At 40.9% G+C, this 19784-nt stretch overlaps 1 protein-coding gene and 1 long non-coding RNA gene across 4 annotated transcripts in view; both read right to left on the bottom strand.

The window, feature by feature from the left end:
• The window catches only part of RGL1 (ral guanine nucleotide dissociation stimulator like 1), a 134291-nt gene that overhangs the window by 88955 nt on the left and 25552 nt on the right, over positions 1-19784 (bottom strand). The gene's annotated exons all lie outside the window — the stretch shown is intronic.
• LOC138416677 (uncharacterized) lies at positions 9150-12724 on the bottom strand. Its single transcript, XR_011247808.1, has 2 exons — positions 12586-12724; positions 9150-10134 (listed from the first exon to the last, which is right to left on the bottom strand). It is a non-coding gene; the product is annotated as an uncharacterized lncRNA (long non-coding RNA).

Genomic DNA, 19784 nt, shown 5'->3' with positions numbered 1-19784 from the left:
AGAAGACAGAGTGCTGAAGAATTGATGCTTTTGAACTATGGTGTTGGAGAAGACTCTTGAGAGTCCCTTGGACTGCAAGGAGATCAAACCAGTCAATCCTAAAGGAAATCAACCCTGAATGCTCACTGGAAGGACTGATGCTGAAGCTGAAGCTCCAACATTTTGGCCACTTGATGCGAACAGCTGATTCACTAGAAAATACCCTGATGCTGGGAAAGATTGAGGTCAAGAGAGAAGAGGGTGACACAGGATGAGATGGTTGGATGGCACCACTGATTCAATGGACATGAACTTGGGCAAACTCTGGGAGATGGTGAGGGACAGGGAAGCCTAGCATGCCGCGGTCCATGGGGTCTCAAAAAGTTGCACACCAGTTGGTGACTGAACAACAACAACAAAGAGAAAATATTTCCCTGTGAAAAGTAGCTACCACCTGAGAATGAAGTGACTGTGAATAGTATTGGTAGGTATAATTGCCCCCTGGAGACATAAACTGTAATACATAAAAACTGATTAGTAATAAAATCTGAAAAGCTTTAAAACTGAGTATGGGGAAGAGAAATAAACTGAAGAAAAATCCGAGTCTGCCTCATATTCTACAATAAATCTGTGCCAAACAAATTATATAGTGAAGCAATTTTCAGAGTTCAACCTGCCCTTCATAGGCATAGGGGAAGATGACCTATAGAAAGGAACTTGTTCTAAAGCATAGAATCATTCTAAGTGATGCAGACAATCGCCACGCAATGTCTCTCAATTTTAAGTGTGAATTGTTTTAGATCAGATTTTCCTAAATTGAAATAATCAGACACATGACAATTAAAGGGGAGCAAAAAAGAGAGAACTGAAATCTCTAAATGATGACATTGTGCTTACAAAGTCACACGTTTGCTATTTCTTCACCTGTCCTGTCAAAAGTTAAACCACTGGAAGGAAATTAGCAGGCAAGAATTGCTTTCCGCAAAACCAAAGTAAAGGCCATCACTTTTAGAAAGGGCTTAGAACAGCTTAATGTCATCATGGCTAACTGCCAGCAGGAATTAATCATAAGACTCTGGCATACACGGGGGGTGCCTTGATTTCTTTATTTAATTTTCGAAAGATACTTTTAGTTTACAAAGGAAAGGGCTGTGATTCAGGCAAAACTACCAAATGGACTCAGATCATGGCCTTATAATTATTCATTATCACTCTATAAGCAGTTTGAGAACAGGCCTGATAATACCCATCTGTCTTCCAAGAGCTTCAGTTAACTTTAACTAGAAACAATCAATGAAGAAGATACATGGTTTCAATGTCTAATTACATTTTTAATTACTTGGTACAGTGTTGGCCTAAATGTGCGCTGTAAAACACTAGTTTCAAAACATCCTGCATTCAAATTTGGGAACTATGGAGTTAAACAAAGCCCAATATATTTCTTTTCCATAGAATTTCTTACACACAGTATTTAATGTGCTAACATGCTATGAAACTCCAAAGAAGGATATGGTATCTGACATTTCCTAATGGATTTCCCTTTGGTCTCAGAGCACCCTGCAAAACATTGGGATGAACATATTTTGGAAAATGTTAGCTTATTAAGTCACTGTGATGCAGTTGAAACTTAATTCACATTTGCCACTTTGCACTTTAAAAAAAAAAACAAACAAGACAGTATAAAATTAATTTTTACCTTCAAACATCTATATTCCTTTGATCTCTTTCTTAATACCACTAAAATGTAGGGATATTTTGTGTTTTTTTTTTACTTTGTCACCTCAAAAGATCTGATCAAGATAATTATCACTTAAAAAGCAGAAGTTAAAAAATATACCTCAAGGGCAAATGTTAACAACAACAATAAAAGGAATGGCTTTTCAGTTTCTACGGATATTCAAGCTCTAATTCTAAATCAAGCTTCCTTATCTTGTGACAATGTCAGGGTTCCCTTATCAATAAATTTTGTAATTTGATGATACTATTTTACAATGCAAACACCACTTTAAAGCTAAATCTTTTCTTATTAAAAGCGGTAACTGTTTAAGAGAACTAATTTTTCCCTAAGCAGTGATGTGGCCAAAAATTCAAACACAGAGAAAAATGCTTGTCAAAGACCCTGATGAAGTGGGTCCCTTTTCCAGCCAGAAAGCAGATTTGGCAGGAAGCCAATGCTCTGCTTGGAAATGGATTCATGTTACTCATTAACCCAGTCGCTTCCTTTCACCCCTTCTCCTCTGAAGAAAATCTCAACACACATGCCTGATCCCCATAAATGCCTTCAATGGTTTCTGTTCCTCAGTGTTTGCATCTGTACATTAGGAAGAACCATGACCAAGCTAACGGAACAGCTAATAGAATGCTTTGAATATTTAGATTTTAAGAGTTATTCTCTAATTGCAACAAATGAGCATCAACGGCAATAGCATAAAATGAAGTACAGGAATTACTCTGATGCCTAGAGTTGTTCTCACAAAAAATAACAATACATGTCAGTATCAGAGCACTTGCTTAATATTATTTTCTGACCGTTTGCTAAGTACGCTAATATCTCTTCGCTAGCAAGGGGAAGGCCAGATTTTTGAAGATGAGTTTTAATTTGCCTGTATTCAAATTAAGTACATGCTTCCCAAGTGGCACAGTGGTAAAAAAAAAAAATACGCCTGCCAATGCAGAGGACACAAGTTCAAGGTCGGGAAGGTCCCCTGGAGGAAGAAATGGCAACCCACTCCAGTATCCTTGCCTGGAAGACTCCAGGGACAGAGGAGCCTGGCAGGCTACGATCCACAAGTTTGCTAATAGTCAGACACAACTGAGCATGCACACAAGAGCAAATAAAGTACATTTTTATGAAATAAAAATTTTGTAATTATCTGCTTGTTACTGGAATTGAAATAAAGTTATAAAAAGTGAAACACACAGAAATATCCTATGCCTATGGGTAGATTGGAAAAGCTAAAATGTTTAATAGCGACATGACCCTTTTAAGAGACTTTAGGGTCTGTTTTTGTTTGTGATAACTCAACATCTTCAAATTCTAGTTTAAAAGAATAGTAGGGAGAGGCAGTGAGGAAAGTCTTGGCAGACAAGTGTTTAATAACTCAGACTTAGAGAGCAAGACACGGAGGGCTGAGCCTGCCCTCTGGGTTAGCACGCTAACAGGAAACAGCCCAATCTGGATTTAATCAGAGACCATCGCTTTACTGACAAGATCACGATACTGAGGCCACAAAAATGTTTCATGATTGTTTTTTGGCCAATCCGTCTGCCATTAGAATTCAGCATTTCCTCAGAGAATATGCCTGACTCCTATGGGGTAAATATCTAAAACCCTGCCCAACTGTCCTAGCCATGGAATTTCTATAATTACCAATTTTGACATTAGAGGGACAGGAGAAAGAATGTGAGAGATGAAACGTGCCATATTTCAACTGTGTTTCCAGTCATTGAGAAATATACGCTTTTGCCTTCTAAAACATAAACTGTTCACAACTTGGGTGTTTTTAATTTAAAAAAAAAATCCCTTCAATCAAAATAATCCTTTAGTCATCCGATACTTTAACAGGGAACGTGTTAAGTAAACAACCTCATTAGACTGGAGACAGTATTAAGTCTTTCTCCAAGCCATGCTTAATCTTTAGTACATCAGTTCTCGGGCATCCTGGCACGAGCAGTAATGTAAATAGTGAGAACTCTTCCAGTCATAACTCCCTAAGAAAATCTAAAACCCAGAGCCAAGGTTTTACAGAACTCTAATAGCATGTTCCTCTCTGTACATGCATCTCAGAATACCAAGGGTCCGTTCTGTATCCCGTATTCAAATGCCCTGAAACCACTAACCAAAAACAATAAGAAACCACCACAGCATAGGAAATATCATAAGATGACTCACAAACTCTGATCATTTGTCCACATTGCCTAAACACGCAGAGATTAAATGTCCTTGCCATGCAAAGGAAAACTATGTGTATGTAATGGCATAAAGCACAGCGTTATGGAGCAGCCCAGTGCATCCGAGTAAAGTGAACTATTTACACATAGGACATTCAGAGATGTAAGGCAGAGTCCATACAAAACCCTAAGGCATGTGATAGCAAGCTCAGTGTGAGCTTCTGTGTTGCGTGAACTTCTGTTCTGGGTGTCAGCTGACATATTTTTTGCTAGGTTAGAGTTGCCAGAATGCCCAGCTAAATTTTTAGAAAAAAATAATAAATAATTGAATAATTTGTGAACATAAATGTTACCTGCAGTATTGAGCACCTACTCATGCAGAGAGTCAGACATACAACTTGTCAACTGAACAACAGCAACAACATACTGAAAAACTTATTTGCTGTTTATCTGAATTTCCAAACTAACCTGGCACCCTGTACTTTTTTAGTTCCTAAGTCTGGCAACTCTATGCCATATACACACAAAGGGTACAGAATGGATCTCTCATTTATTCATCTACTTATTCAGCCACATATTGAATAAATTGTACTACGTGTCAGGCACTGTACATGACAGCAGAGATACAAAGGCAAACGGCACGTGGTTCTAACACCCAGGATGTTCAACATGATGGAGAAAATGGACACAGAGAAACCATTACAATGCAACGCAAGTAAAACGGTGGGGAGACAGGCAAATAGCGTGCAGGAACCAAGAGGGACTGCATAGAGGCAACATCTGAAAGTGACTGGAAAGAAAAGGGAACCACCCCCAAGAAAGAAAACCGAAAAGGGGAAGCCAGTCTTCTGTGGGGCAGAGGCACTGAATTCCACTTTAGAAATGTAAAACTTGGGGATTTCCTGGTGGACCAGTGGTTAACACACTGTGCTTCCACTTCGGGGGGTATAGGTTCGATCCCTGGTTGGGGAACTAAGATCCTGCATGCCGTGTGCTGTGGCCAAAAAGAAAACAAAGAAATGTAAAACCTGAAGTATTGTTGGGATTTTCCAATGGTATACAGTCCAATAGGCAGTCAGAATCCAAGAGCTGGGTAAGGAGGTCTAAGATGGAAATATGTAAGAGCTATGATGACTGCAGCCACAAAATTAAAAGATGCTTGCTCCTTGGAAGAAAAGCTATGAAAAACCCAGACAGCGTATTAAAAAGCAGAGACATCACTTTGTCAACAAAGCTCTGTACAGTCAAAGCTATGATTTTTCCAGTAGTCATGTATGGATGTGAGAGTTGGACCATAAAGAAGGTTGAGAACCAAAGAATTGATGCTTTCAAATTGTGGTACTGGAGAAGACTCCTGAGAGTCCCTTGAACTGCAAGATCAAGTTAGTCAATCCTATAGGAAATCAACCCTGAATATTCATTGGAAGGATTGATGCTGAAGCTGAAGCTCCAATACTTGGCCACTTGATGTAAAGAGTTAACTCATCAGAAAAGACCCTGATACTGAAAAAAAATGAAGGCAAGAGGAGAAGGGGACAACAGAGGACAAGATGATTGGATGCCATCAGTGACTCAATGGACATGAGTTTGAGTAAGCTCTGAGAGAAGGTAAAGGACAGGGAAGGCTGCCGTTCTGCAGTCCGTGGGGTCGCAAAGAGTCACACACTACTTAGCAACTAAACAACAATGACGAGTTACAACAATTAAACCAGCTTCACTCTCCAGGCAGAGTGTGTAGAACAAACAGAATCGAGGATGGAGGACGGCCTCTGGAAGGACATCCAAATTAAGAGGGTTCCAAGAAGAAAAGTTATGACCAACCTACATAGCATATTCAAAAGCAGAGATGTTATTTGCTGACTAAGGTCCATCTAGTCAAGGCTATGGTTTTTCCTGTGGTCATGTATGGATGTGAGAGTTGGACTGTGAAGAAAGCTGAGTGCCGAAGAATTGATGCTTTTGAACTGTGGTGTTGCAGAAGACTCTTGAGAGTCCCTTGGACTGCAAGGAGATCCAACCAGTCCATTCTGAAGGAGATCAGCCCTGGGTGTTCTTTGGAAGGAATGATGCTAAAGCTGAAACTCCAGTACTTTGGCCACCTCATGTGAAGAGTTGACTCATTGGAAAAGACTCTGATGCTGGGAGGGATTAGGGGCAGGAGGAAAAGGGGACGACAGAGGATAAGGTGGCTGGATGGCATCACTGACTCGATGGACGTAAGTCTGAGTGAACTCCGGGAGTTGGTGATGAACAGGGAGGCCTGGCATGCTGCGATTCATGGGTTGGCAAAGAGTCGGACACGACTGAGTGACTGGACTGAACTGAAGAGCAAAGATGTCTGTGACTAAAAGAAGTGCATGTGTCAAGTTTACACTCACCTGATCTGTGGTAGCACTTCTGGGCAGATAACCCGGAAGAAACACCACTGCCAGACTTACATATGCCAACACATGCACCTTCCACCTAATTACACAAACCTATCGAGGTCTAGCCAGCAGCGTGCTGGAGCCAGCCTGTCCCGCTTGCAGGAGCTGATCGTACACATTCCTCAGCCCCATGTTCCATGACATCATCTTGGTATTGTGAATCTGGCCATGCTGGAAACAGCTACACCATGGAAACTGGCAAACTGGCTCCAAGTCGGGGCTCTGAGTCTGAAGAGGTGATTACCAGTGTACCACTACCTAGGACTCCCGCTCAGATTATGCCAATGGTAAATGCAGGAGAGACTTCACACCAGTGGAACATTTTTGTCTTTCTGTGACCACTTCAATCAAGGCTGACCTCATAGAAGACACAATATTATGCCTCTGAACTAAGAAAAAAGCAGAAATGTGAAGGGAGAAGAGGTGGAGGAGTATGCAACTGACAAATTAATATGCCCTCAAATAAAATTACAAGATCCCCAAGAGCTGACTTCACTTGAGGCCACATGTTAGAATGTGGTCAGATTTCTACGATGAGTACGCTGCATCCTCAGGAAAACGCTGAGAGCTGTAATAACAGACAAGGACCAGTGTTTTATCCGACAGAAATCTCAGCCCCTTCCGCCATCCTGTCTCCTCGGGGTTTCCTAGATCACCCCATAGAGTCCAGGAACTCTCTGAGGGGAAACAGGAAGTTGTGTTTTCCATCCCCGTAAAAAATGGTCATCCTCCTGGCTGTAAATCTCTTCCACACGGTGTTAACCCATAACAGACTGGATCTTCTCTGACGCAAACACTCACTGATGTCTTCCTTTAAGGATTTAAGGGAGTCTTTAAGGAGGCAGATGGGCTTCCCTGGTGCTCAGAGGGTAAACCGTTTGCCTGCAATGTGGGAGACTTGGATTCGATCTCCGAGTTGGGAAGAGCCCCTGGAGAAGAAAATGGCAACCCACTTCAGCACAGATTCAAAAATTAAGTGGATTCAAGGAAGTGTGCTGACTACATTTTTCAAATAAAATAATTTCACTTTTACATGCTACTTTGCTGCTTGAAGCTCAGAATGCTAATGAAGAGGTTGCGAGTTAACCTGGCTTCTATTTTTTATCTCCGAGGCCAATTTACTTTGGGACCTAAGGCAATAACTTAAAGCTTCAATGTCTTGGTCAAAAGACTTTGCAAAGTAAAGAAATCACATGCTGTTTTGAGAAGTTCAAGGAATTAGAGTTACAGTGGGGAGGGAGGTTTGAACTAAAACAGTCACTCCAGCATGTGCCAAATTATATCACAGATCGTCATACAGGATTTTGTGTCCAGAGTGAACCTGCAAAATTCACAACTCCTTCCTCTCACTTTCAGACCTCAGATGTCCAAGGTCCTCCTATTCTGAGGTCACAGGTTAACAGGGGCCCTAGCCTTCTGGAATTCATTGTTTCTGTGCAGTCTGGCCAACCTCTGTCTGAAAAGGTCAGCAGGGGGTAGTGAGCTTCTGTGTGACCCAATATTCCCTGTGAATGAAGCCTGCTCTGAATGGAAACACTTCCTCACAGCCCAGAAGCTTTCCCAGACCACCATAAATCCCACAGACAGTTCCACGGTGCTTCATCTTCTAGTGAGATGTAAAGTGTTCCTTTACTAGTCTCTGGGGGAGCAGAAGGTGGCAGCTGCCTTCCCAACTTAGTCATTAATTTAATTCTTCTTCTGTAGATCACATTAAGGAATCTCTTAACTTACTGTTAGTCACTCAGTCGTGTATGACTCTGAGGATCCTGACTTGAGGACCCCGAGGTTTGGAGAAGTGAGAGGTCTCATCCAACTTTATTTTTTTTAATTTATTTAATTGGAGGCTAATTACTTTACAATATTGTAGTGGTTTTTGCCATACATTGACATGAATCAGCCATGGGTTTACATGTGTTCCCCATCCTGAAACCCCCCTCCCACTTCCTCCCCATCCCATCCCTCTGGGTCATCCCAGTCTGAGAGAATAGCACTGAAACATGTACATTATCATATGTGAAACAGATTGCCAGTCCAGGTCCAATGCATGAGACAGCGTGCTCAGGGCTGGTGCACTGAGATGACTCATCCAACTTTAGTCAGCCAATTAGCATAATTGACAGAGTCCGGATATAAAACCAGCCCTGTCTTTCTATTGGGCTTCCCAGTTGGTGCCAGTGGTAAAGGTCCTGCCTGACAAAGCAGGACACGTAAGAAGCACAGGTTCGATCCCTAGTTTGGGAAGCTCCCCTGGAGGAGGACAGAGCAACCCAGTCCAGTATTCTTGCCTGAAGAATCCCATGGACAGAGGAGCCTGGTGTGCTGTGGTACATGGGGTTGCAAAGAGTGGGACACGACTGAAGTGATTTAGCATGCATGTCTTTCTATTACAGAGTGCTGCATTAACACACTATTGTGGACAGTGACATAGTATTATGGATTCAGTCTCCTTATTTGTACACCTAAGGTCACTAAATAGCCCAGAATCTCCATACTTCATAGGACTGTTGTAAGAAATAAAATTAGAAAATGGAGCTGAAGGTGTGTTGAATGGTTTCAAGAACTATTCAGGACTCTACAGATAAAATCTTGTATGCTGTGTGCTGTGCTGTGCTAAGTCACTCAGTCACGTCTGACTCTGTGCAACGCTATGGACTGTAGCCCACCAGGCTCTTCAGACCATGGGATCCTCCAGGCAAGAATACTGGAGTGAGTCGTCATGTCCTCCTCCAGGGGATCTTCCCGACTCAGGGATCACACCCGAGTCTCTTTGCCTCCTGCACTGGCAGTGGGTTCTTTACCACCAACACCACCTATATAGGTTGGTACAAAATAAATGCAGTTTCAGACCCTGAATTTTAAATTATTATAACTAGGCTCACAACTTTATTAATCAAAATAGGAACCATTACAATCAACAAATTTTTGCCAATGAGAAATAAGTTTGCTTATTGCTATACAAAGAAAAAAAAATCATGCTTTGGGATTCGACGAACTCTTGGAAAGCATTTTCTGTGTCCTGCTGGTTGTGGAAGCATTTTCCCTTCCAAAAGTAGTCGAGATGCTTGACCAGAGGTTAGGTGAATATGGTGAATAAGGCAAAACTTTGTAGCTCAATTCATTCAACTTTTGAAGCATTGGTTATATGATGTGCAGTCAAGCATTGCTGTGGGAAAGAACTGGGCCCTTTCTGTGGACCAATGCCGGCTGCAGGTATTGCCATTTTCAGAGCATATCATCAATTTGCTGAGTGTACTTCTCAGACATAATGGTTTCGCCAGGATTCAGAAAGCTGTAGTGCATCAGACTAGCAGTAGACCACCAAACAGTGACCGTGATCCTTTTTTGGGTGCAAGTTTAGCTTTGGGAAGTGTTCTGGAGCTTCTTCTCGGTCCAATCACTGAACTGGTCACCGCTGGTTATATAAAATTCACTTTCCATCGCACATCATAGTCAGACCGAGAAATGGTTCATTGTTGTTGTGTAGAAAAAGAGAACACTTCAAAAACAATAATTTTTTGATCTGGGATCAGTTCTTCAGGCATTTACTTATCGAGCTTTTTCACTTTTTCAATTTGCTTCTAAGGCCAAAGGAGGACAGAATGGTCAACTCGGAGTTCTTGCACAACTTCTCATGTAGCTGTACGAGGATCAGCTTCAATGATGCTCTCAGTTGGCCATTGTCAACTTCTGACGGCTGGCCACTGAGCCCCTCATCCTCAAGGCTCTTGTCTCCTTTGCAAAACTTCTTGAACCACCACTGCACTGTGCATTCATCAGCAGTTTCTGGGCCAAATGTGTTGTTCATGTTGAAGTTGTCTCCGAGGCTTTATGACTCATTCTGAATTCAAATAAGAAAATCGCTCAAATCTGCTTTTTGTCTAACATCATTTCTATAGTCTAAAATACATATAAACAGCAAGTAATAATTCATTATTGCAAAATAGAAAGCAAGAAATTACACACTAAAATGATATATAACATAACTACATTTATTTAAGAATGTGTTCCGATATCAAATGGCAAAGTTCAACAATGTAAAATAGGAATTACTTTTGCACCAACTTATATATAATACTAAGGCTACAGTTTTTCCTGTGGTCATGTATGGATGTGAGAGCTGGACTGTGGAGAAAGCTGAGCACTGAAGAATTGATGCTTTTGAACTGTGGTGTTGGAGAAGACTCTTGAAAGTCCCTTGGACTGCAAGGAGATCCAACCAGTCCATCCTAAAGGAGATCAGTCCTGGGTGTTCAATGGAAGGACTGATGCTAAAGCTGAAACTCCAATACTTGGGCCACCTCATGCCAAGAGTTGACTCATTGGAAAAGACTCTGATGCTGGGAGGGATTGGGGGCAGGAGGAGAAGGGGATGACAGAGGATGAGATGGCTGGATGGCATGAGTTTGGGTAAACTCTAGGAGTTGGTGATGGACAGGGAGGCCTGGTGTGCTGCGGTTCACAGGGTCGCAAAGAGTCGGACATGACTGAGCAACTGAACTGAACTGAACTGAAAATCCTTCTGTTTTCACTTTCCTTCCGCTACCCAATTACTTTCACCAAAATTAGGTCTTAACTGCATCAGATATTCTTAATATTATCTGACATTGACTGAAATCTTTGACACCTAAAGATGACCAAAAAAAAAGTGGTTTTGTGTTAAACACTCTCTTTGGAGGAAAACAAAACTCCCCTCTCATTATTATAGTCTCTTAAATAAGTCAATTAAGTCTAAGGAAAAGGAAAGACTTTATTCAAGGGCTCAAAACAAGCCAGGAGAACAAGGTCGGTAAGTTGCATGAGAAGTGACAGTGTAGGATCCCAGGAGGGAGGGAGGAGTATTCATTAACAGTCTGATTTCCAGATTATTAATTTTCCTGCCTGCTAAACTTATAAATCTATCTAGTCATGAGACACTCTCCTTATATTTTTAGAAAGAGAGGAAATAAAAGCACAATGACAATATGATTGATTATGTGGTATAGCCAGACAAAGTGGCAGTTTTGTAAATACTGATACTTAATACAAATATATAGTATTGTTACAAATACATAGAGGAGAGGGCAGAGGATAGAAAGAACAAATACCTGGCAAAAACACAGATCCAGCTTCCCTAAGCAAACAGAAACTTCTGACAATGGAATCATTTTGTCCACTAGATTTTAATGTGTCAAAAATATATGTAAAAAAATAGGCATGTTGGTGGTAAAGAAAACATCATTCCCATTGCTCATGACTCACTCTTGATGTCGGTCAGTTAAAAAAGGTTATTAAAGGAGCTCCCGTTAGGTAAAGAATCCAAATGAGAGGCTAAGGGAATCCATAAAAGAAATCAAGGATTATACTCTAAAAACTTAACAGTAGAGGTTATAATATGAACGTGAATTTTTTCATTCAGTGGCATTGAAGGAAAGGATGTGTAGAGCTGAATGCTAGTGAATATTTCATAGATTAAATAAATGCCAGATAAATAAGCAGTGGCCCTAAAGAAAGAATTTCAGAACTAATGGGAATAAAAGTCTCTTGCAACTCTGAGCTTCAACCATAAGGAAGGCATGGAACTAGATTCCATTTCTGGTTCCAGGTCAAATTAATTTTCAAATACGTAGTGCCTTCTGCTTATGTCAGCAGTGAACTAGAATAACTCTTCCTAATTTAATTGTTTTGTTATTTCCTAAATACATTTGAGGGACTTCCCTGGTAGATCAGTAGTAAAGAATCCACCTGCCAATGCAGGAGACATGGGCTTGATTCCTGGGTCAGGAAGATCCCTTGGAAAAAGAAATGGCAACCCACTCCAGTATTCTTGCTTGGAGAATTCCATGGACAGAGGAGCCTGGTGAACTACAGTTCACGGGGTCGCAAAGAGTTGGACACAACTGAGCAACTAACACAAAGATACATGAAGACCTACAAGACCTTCTGGAACTAACAAATACTATACTAACTTCCAAATCTTTATCTCCAGTTCTTACTTTAACTTCCCTTCTAAATCCTAGACATGAATTTCCAGTTACCTCATGTTCACCTGGAACTAAAGAAACTCTCTTTTTACTCCTCTAAAATCTCAACTCTTCTCCAGCTTCTGACTCTGTTAATGATCCAGGTCATAAACCTACAAATTATCTTTATTCCCAACTTATCTCCCCCTTCACCTCCAAAATCCAATGTGTCCCATTCCCTAAATATGTCTCCATTCTATTCTTCTCCCCCATCTTCACTGTCTTACCTTAATTTAGATCTCATTTCTTAACTGGGTATGTGTAACAAGCATTTAACTGGTTTCACTTGCCTCTAGTCTTGCTTCCCAGGTGGCGCTAGTGGTAAAGAACCCGCCTGCCAAGGCAGGAGACACGAGAGACTCAGGTTCAATTCCTGGGTCAGGAAGATTCCCTGGAGAAGGAAATGGCAATCCACTCTAGTATTTGTGCCTGGAAAATTTCAAGGACAGAGGAGTCTGGTGGGCTACAGTTCATAGGATTGCAAAGAGACAGACACAGCTGAAGCAACTTAGACTAAGACTAGTGTTGCTAAAAATCATCTTTCTAAAGCACAAATCCTAGTTTCAGAATAAAGTCCCAAGTCTCTGCCAAAGCTAAACATGCCTATCCTTTGACTCAGCAATTCCATTCCTACAAGATATGAGTATTATGTCTGCCAGAAAGCATGGACAGAAACATTCATAGCGGCTTCATTCATAACAGCCAAACACTTTTCATAGTATGTTGTAAGCATCTGTTTACTTATAGGTATCCTCCACTAGACCATAAATTCGTTTAAGGCATATTCATATTTATATCTCCAGAAATTAGCTTATAGTCACATCAATAAGCACTTCAAGAATATTAAATACATGGTTTTAAGATAAAAATTAGTTCTTTATCTAACGAATCTATCCAATGACATTATGTTCCTAAGTAATCTTTTTCTTGACTATTCTAAATTCAGTCAAATAAAAAAAAAAAAGGCTGTATATATACACAAGAAGAGCCTGTCCATGTACAATTAAAGCATACAATGCTTGGTCATCACCTTTGAGCTGAACTGCTAAAGTAAATACCTCTTTAAATTGTTCTTATGGCAATCCCAGCAATCTTTTAAAGACACAAATCAGATTGTGTCACTCCCCTGCTTAAAGCCTCCCACTGACTTCCCATGACTCTTAGAATAATATGCAGACTCCACCATGGCCCACAGGGCCCTTCCTGCCTGCTCCCTTGACCTCACCACGAAAACCATCTCCTTCCCTCTCTAAACCCCAGCCACACTAGTCTTCTTTCAATTCTTTAAACACAGCAAGCTCATTCACACCTAGTGATTTTTCACATTTGCTCCTTCTTCCTATCATGGCTAATGCTGCTCAGCCTGATCATCTCATGGTGGGTCCTTCCCCGTCATTCACTGTTTTTGATCAAGTGGTATCTCCTCAGATAAACTGCTGTACCATCCGTCTGAGGTCACACTACCCATCTCCCCTCACCAGGCCAGATCATGTTATCTAGGTTAAATGTTTTATAGCCCTGAATTGTTTGCATGTTTGCTGCCTATAAATTCTGTAGCAGCAGAGCTCTTATCTGTCTTGCTCACTACTATATCCCTGGGGTATAGAATAATGTCTAACACACAGCAAGTACTTAGTAAATGTTTGTCGTAATGAGTGAAAAACAAATTAATGCTGTAATTAAATGGCAACTTACTTAAAAATCTGAATGAAAGGCTGACTAAAATTCACAGATTACCTAAAGATTACAAAACTCTGTCCTCAGAACTAAACATCTTAGGTAAACAAAGTTAACTGATTCTATGTCTTCACTGGTTAAAAACTGAAGTGAATTTCTCCACATGACTATATTGGCTTTTTTTGAACCCCAATTAATTCCATACTTGGCTATCATGATTACAAAAATTACTGGAGTCATGGGGGTTTTTTCCTCCAGAATTCTTTTCCCATCAAGACTGAGATGCTGAATCCAAGCACACATAATAAGGATCTCTCATTCTCTGAGACTGACACTGCCCTCATTGTTCCACCAGATGTAAATGCCACCGAACCAACTGCTTGCTTTGAAAACAAAGAGTGGGAATATGCTCTTGTTTTGACTTCTTACAACTCCAAGTGGGAGTATCTGAGGAAATGAATACACAAGCTAATCAAGCGGCTACATAATGTAAGTATAAATACATTACAAGTTTACTTATGAGGTGTTGGACTACCATGAAGCTTCCAATCGTTTCTGCATGAAAGACATGTTATAAAGTAAGTAAGGATTTTCTTTGCAGCCTTTTAACCTCCCCTTTCTCCCATGCCAGGTTCTAAGCTTTAAATACTAAGAATACTGTTTGAGGTCTCTGAATTTATAGTGTTTATTACTGAAACAAGTAAGCGCTCTAATGCTGTATTCTAGAATGCTAAGGGTGCTTTCCACTTAATAACAAGGCTAACATGCAACTCCAGTCATTAAACCTTCTTCAGTGGAGGTCTAGAGCAGTGCATCTTTACCATAAATCCTACTTTTGTTCATTTATTTATTCCAGAATATTCAGTGAGCTCTTACGAAATTCAAGGTACTATCTTACAAGATACTGCAGATATAGAAGTGAACACAAAATGTCTCTATCTACATGAAGCCAAGACAAATATTAAATAGATAATTTAACAGTGAATGATCTAATGCCAACAGAGATCACTGCTCTCCATAGAAAGGTGCTAAAAGGACATATGGTAAGATCAGATTCCACCCTGGTGATCAGAGGAAGTTTCACCAAGGAAACAAGAGATCAGAGTGATCAGAAGGTGTTCACCAGGCAGAGGGTGAGAGAGAGAACATTTCAGGTGAGGGAACTGCACACCAATGCCCCAAGCTGACGTGGCCAAAGAGAAGGAGCCAGAGGACAGTGGCAAGAGACGCAGTTAGCCAGGAGGACAATATTGATCTTGAACCTACTATCAGTGGGAAACCATTAAAAGATTTTAAGCAGGGAGGTATACTGTGATCAAATACAACACGGAGCTACAAAAAGAATGAAGTGAAGTGAAAGTTGCTCAGTCACGTCTGACTCTTTGCAACCCCATGGACTATACAGTCCATGGAATTCTCCAGGTCTAGAATACTGGAGTGGGTAGCCTTTCCCTTCTTCAGGGGATCTACCCAACCCAGGGATTCAACCCAGGTCTCCTGCATTGCAGGCAAATACTTTACCAGCTGAGCCACGAGGAGAAGGATTCAATTAAAAGATGACCAGAAAAGGCAAAGGTTTTTTGCCTTTTTTGCCAAGGGTGTCTCATACTATAGATCATGATCCACCTGCATCGGAGTCACCTGAGGTACCAGTCCAAAGCAGATTCATGAACCCAAACTCCAGCCTTCTACGGGCAAATCCCTGTAACTGGGGAATCTGCAGTTAGTCCTAGATTATTATGATAACCATTAATGATTAAGAAGCACAGCAATAATGCCAAGCACTTCCAATGATCATCAAATGAAATCAACCAGGACTGAAGTAAAATCACCTGCTTTTACTTGGGCATCAGTTTCCTCTTCTAAAACTTTAGTGGTACCACTCGCCACTCGAGCCCCCTTTCTCCCTTACCTGTAGTAAGGGATCAATTTTATTCTTTTTCCATAGTCATCGACTGATATTAGTTTTATTCAGAGAAGGAACATACGCTTACTTTAATTTGTTCCTGACTGAAGGAGATCAGAGTACATGAACACATAAGTTAATCAGTGTTACTACACAAGTTCAATTCTGCCTGGACAAGTTCAGACTGGGAATAATGTTATCTTTTGTGTGGCCCTAATATTCAAAGTTCTTGCATATACACAACCTCATTTGATTCTCACAATAATCTTAGTTTATAGATGAGGACACTAAAGGCTCACGGGGCTAAGTAGCTGCTGACCCTGTCCCATTCATAGTAACTGACAGAGGACAGAGTCCAGCCCAGACCCTTCAGATTCCAAAGCCATGTTCAGAAAGCAGTGCCACAATAGCTCCAGCAGGTCGGATGTCCATTTGCTCTTTGACAGTCCCCCATGTGCCACCCTCTGCCTCTCACTCCACACATGTCAAACAGTGAGAGCAATCTCCACATCAGGTTCTGTGAATGAATCACCAACTCTCAAGTCCTGTGCTTAACAGCAAGTCAAAATTCCCCCTGTGGGGTACTGGGAGGGAAAAGACATCATCACAGGCAAATTCAGACATAGCTGCTCCATGTCACCAAAACTATTTGCACACAAATATTTAGGCTTCAAATTAACAAAGTAGAGGCTACAGGGCTCTGGGAAATTAAAACTGTCTTAATCAAACAAAACATAAACTTCTCTTGTCAAAGAGGTGTAATGGTCACGTTGCCAGTAGTAATTGCATGTCTGGATTTTCAAAAATGCATTCTCCTCTCCCGTTTAAAAACAAACAAACAAACAAACAAAAAAAAAACTGCAACATTTCCCTTTCCAGGAATGTGATTTAACTTAATAGCTAAGCTAATAATCACTCGCTGCTTATTGGTGCAAACAAAGTAACCACTGTCTCTGCAAGGGGACACAATGGTTCTGAATGTGATTTAAGTATCTGGTTGTGAGTGACCATTATGTTATGTAATGAATGAAGCTGCATGAATACCTATTACATAACTCCATTCTGCCTGGGCGCTCTAATTAAAGTGAGGGGACTTCCCATCACTTTAAAAAGTTCTCCTCAGTCACTTCTATAACTTGTAAGATTAAAAAACTTAAATTATACTGAGCCATGGACACTGTGTACCCAGCTGTTGCATCCAAAGGAAATCGTGAAAGAGGGGAATAAGAAAAAAAAACTGCTTCTGGAAGAAGTAGAAGGTAACTGGGGAAAATGTGAAGTGTGTTCAGAAGGTGGCCTGAACTGAAGAGCTATGCTTTGCAACGCTGTCTTAATTGAGGAGAAGTGTATTGGGTTGGCCAAAAAGTTCACTGGGTTTTTCCATGTTACAGAAAATCCCAACAAACTTTTTGGACAACACAATAGCTTCTTTCAAATATATATATGTAATCTGATGAACACCTAGCACTTAGAACTCAATGCAGGCATCCCTCGGTACCTATGCGGGATTGGTTTCCAGGAGAATGACAAAATCCGTAGACGTTCAAGTCCCTTGCAGAAGGGACATTACCCACACACATTCTGTACACTTTTAAGTAACCCTTAGATCATATACAATAGTTAATACAATCCAAATACTATTTAAATGGTTGTAATACAATCTAATCACACTAGGACCACAGCCTTGTCTAACTCAATGAAACTAAGCCATGCCTGCGCGGCAACCCAAGACGGGTGGGTCATGGTGGAGAGGTCTGATAGAATGTGGTCCACTGGAGAAGGGAATGGCAAACCACTTCAGTATTCTTGCCTTGAGAACCCCATGAACAATATGAAAAGGCAAAATGACAGGATACTGAAAAAGGAACTCCCCAGGTCAGTAGGTGCCCAATATGCTACTGGAGATCAGTGGAGAAATAACTCTAGAAACAATAAAGGGATGGAGCCAAAGCAAAAACATTACCCAGCTGTGGATATGACTGGTGATAGAAGCAAGGTCCAATGCTGTAAAGAGCAATATTGCATAGGAACCTGGAATGTCAGGTCCAGAATTAAGGCAAATTGGAAGTGGTCAAACAAGAGATGCCAAGAGTGAACGTTGACATTCTAGGACTCAGCGAACTAAAATGGACTGGAATGGGTGAATTTAACTCAGATGACCATCATATCTACTACTGTGGGCAGGAATCCCTCAGAAGAAATGGAGTAGCCATTATGGTCAACAAAAGAGTCTGAAATGCAGTACTTGGATGCAAACTCAAAAACGACAGAAAGATCTCTCTGTCTCCAAGGCAAACCATTCAATATTACCATAATCCAAGTCTATGCCCCAACCAGTAACACTGAAGAAGCTGAAGTTGAACAGTTCTATGAAGACCTACAAGACCTTTTACAACTAACACCTAAAAAAGATGTCCTTTTCATTATAAGGCACTGGAATGCAAAAGTAGGAAGTCAAGAAACACCTGGAGTAAAAGGCAAATTTGGCCTTGGAATGCAGAATGAAGCAGGGCAAAGACTGATAGAGTTTTGCCAAGAGAATGCACTGGTCATAGCAAACACCCTCTTCCAACAACACAAGAGAAGACTCTACACATGGACATCACCAGATGGTCAACACCGAAATCAGATTGATTATATTCTTTGCAGCCAAAGATGGAGAAGCTTTATACAGTCAGAAAAAAACAAGACCAGGAGCTGACTGTGGCTCAGATCATGACGTCCTTATTGCTAAATTCAGACTCAAATTGAAGAAAGTAGGGAAAACCGCTAGACCATTCAAGTATGACCTAAATCAAATCCCTTATGATTATACAGTGGAAGTGAGAAATAGATATAAAGGCCTAGATCTGATAGACAGAGTGCCTGATGAACTATGGAATGAGGTTCGTGACACTGTATAGGAGACAGGGATCAAGACCATCCCCATGGAAAAGAAATGCAAAAAAACAAAATGGCTGTCTGGGGAAGCCTTACAAATAGCTGTGAAAAGAAGAAAGGCGAAAAGCAAAGGAGAAAAGGAAAGATATAAGCATCCGAATGCAGAATTCTAAAGAAGAGCAAAGAGAGATAAAAAAGCCTTCTTCAGCGATCAGTGCAAAGAAATAGAGGAAAAGAACAGAATGGGAAAGACTAGAGATCTCTTCAAGAAAATTAGAGATACCAAGGGAACATTTCATGCAAAGATGGGCTCGATAAAGGACAGAAATGGTATGGACCTAACAGAAGCAGAAGATATTAAGAAGAGGTGGCAAGAATACACAGAACTGTACAAAAAAGATCTTCACAACCTGGATAATCATGATGGTGTGATCACTCATCTAGAGCCAGACATCCTGGAATGTGAAGTCAAGTGGGCCTTAGGAAGCATCACTACGAACAAAGCAAGTGGAGGTGATGGCATTCCAGTGGAGCTATTTCAAATCCTGAAAGATGCTGTGAAAGTGCTGCACTTAATATGTCAGCAAATTTGGAAAACTCAGCAGTGGCCACAGGACTGGAAAAGGTCAGTTTTCATTCCAATCCCAAAGAAAGGCAATGCCAAAGAATGCTCAAACTACCACACAATTGCACTCATCTCACCTGCTAGTAAAGTAACGCTCAAAATAGCCAGGCTTTAGCAATTATGTGAACCGTGAACTTCCTGATGTTCAAGCTGGTTTTAGAAAAGGCAGAGGAACCAGAGATCAAATTGCCAACATCTGCTGGATCATGGAAAAAGCAAGAGAGTTCCAGAAAAACATCTATTTCTGTTTTATAGACTATGCCAAAGCCTTTGACTGTGTGGATCACAATAAACTGTGGAAAATTCTTTAAGAGATGGGAATACCAGACCACCTGACCTGCCTCTTGAGAAATCTGTATGCAGGTCAGGAAGCAACAGTTAGAACTGGACATGGAACAACA

Source organism: Ovis canadensis, chromosome 12 (assembly GCF_042477335.2).
Source record: "Ovis canadensis isolate MfBH-ARS-UI-01 breed Bighorn chromosome 12, ARS-UI_OviCan_v2, whole genome shotgun sequence".
NCBI classification, from domain to species: Eukaryota; Metazoa; Chordata; class Mammalia; order Artiodactyla; family Bovidae; genus Ovis; species Ovis canadensis.
The sequence above is the reverse complement of the archived record's forward strand: the minus strand, read 5'-3'. Positions and strand labels throughout refer to the sequence as shown.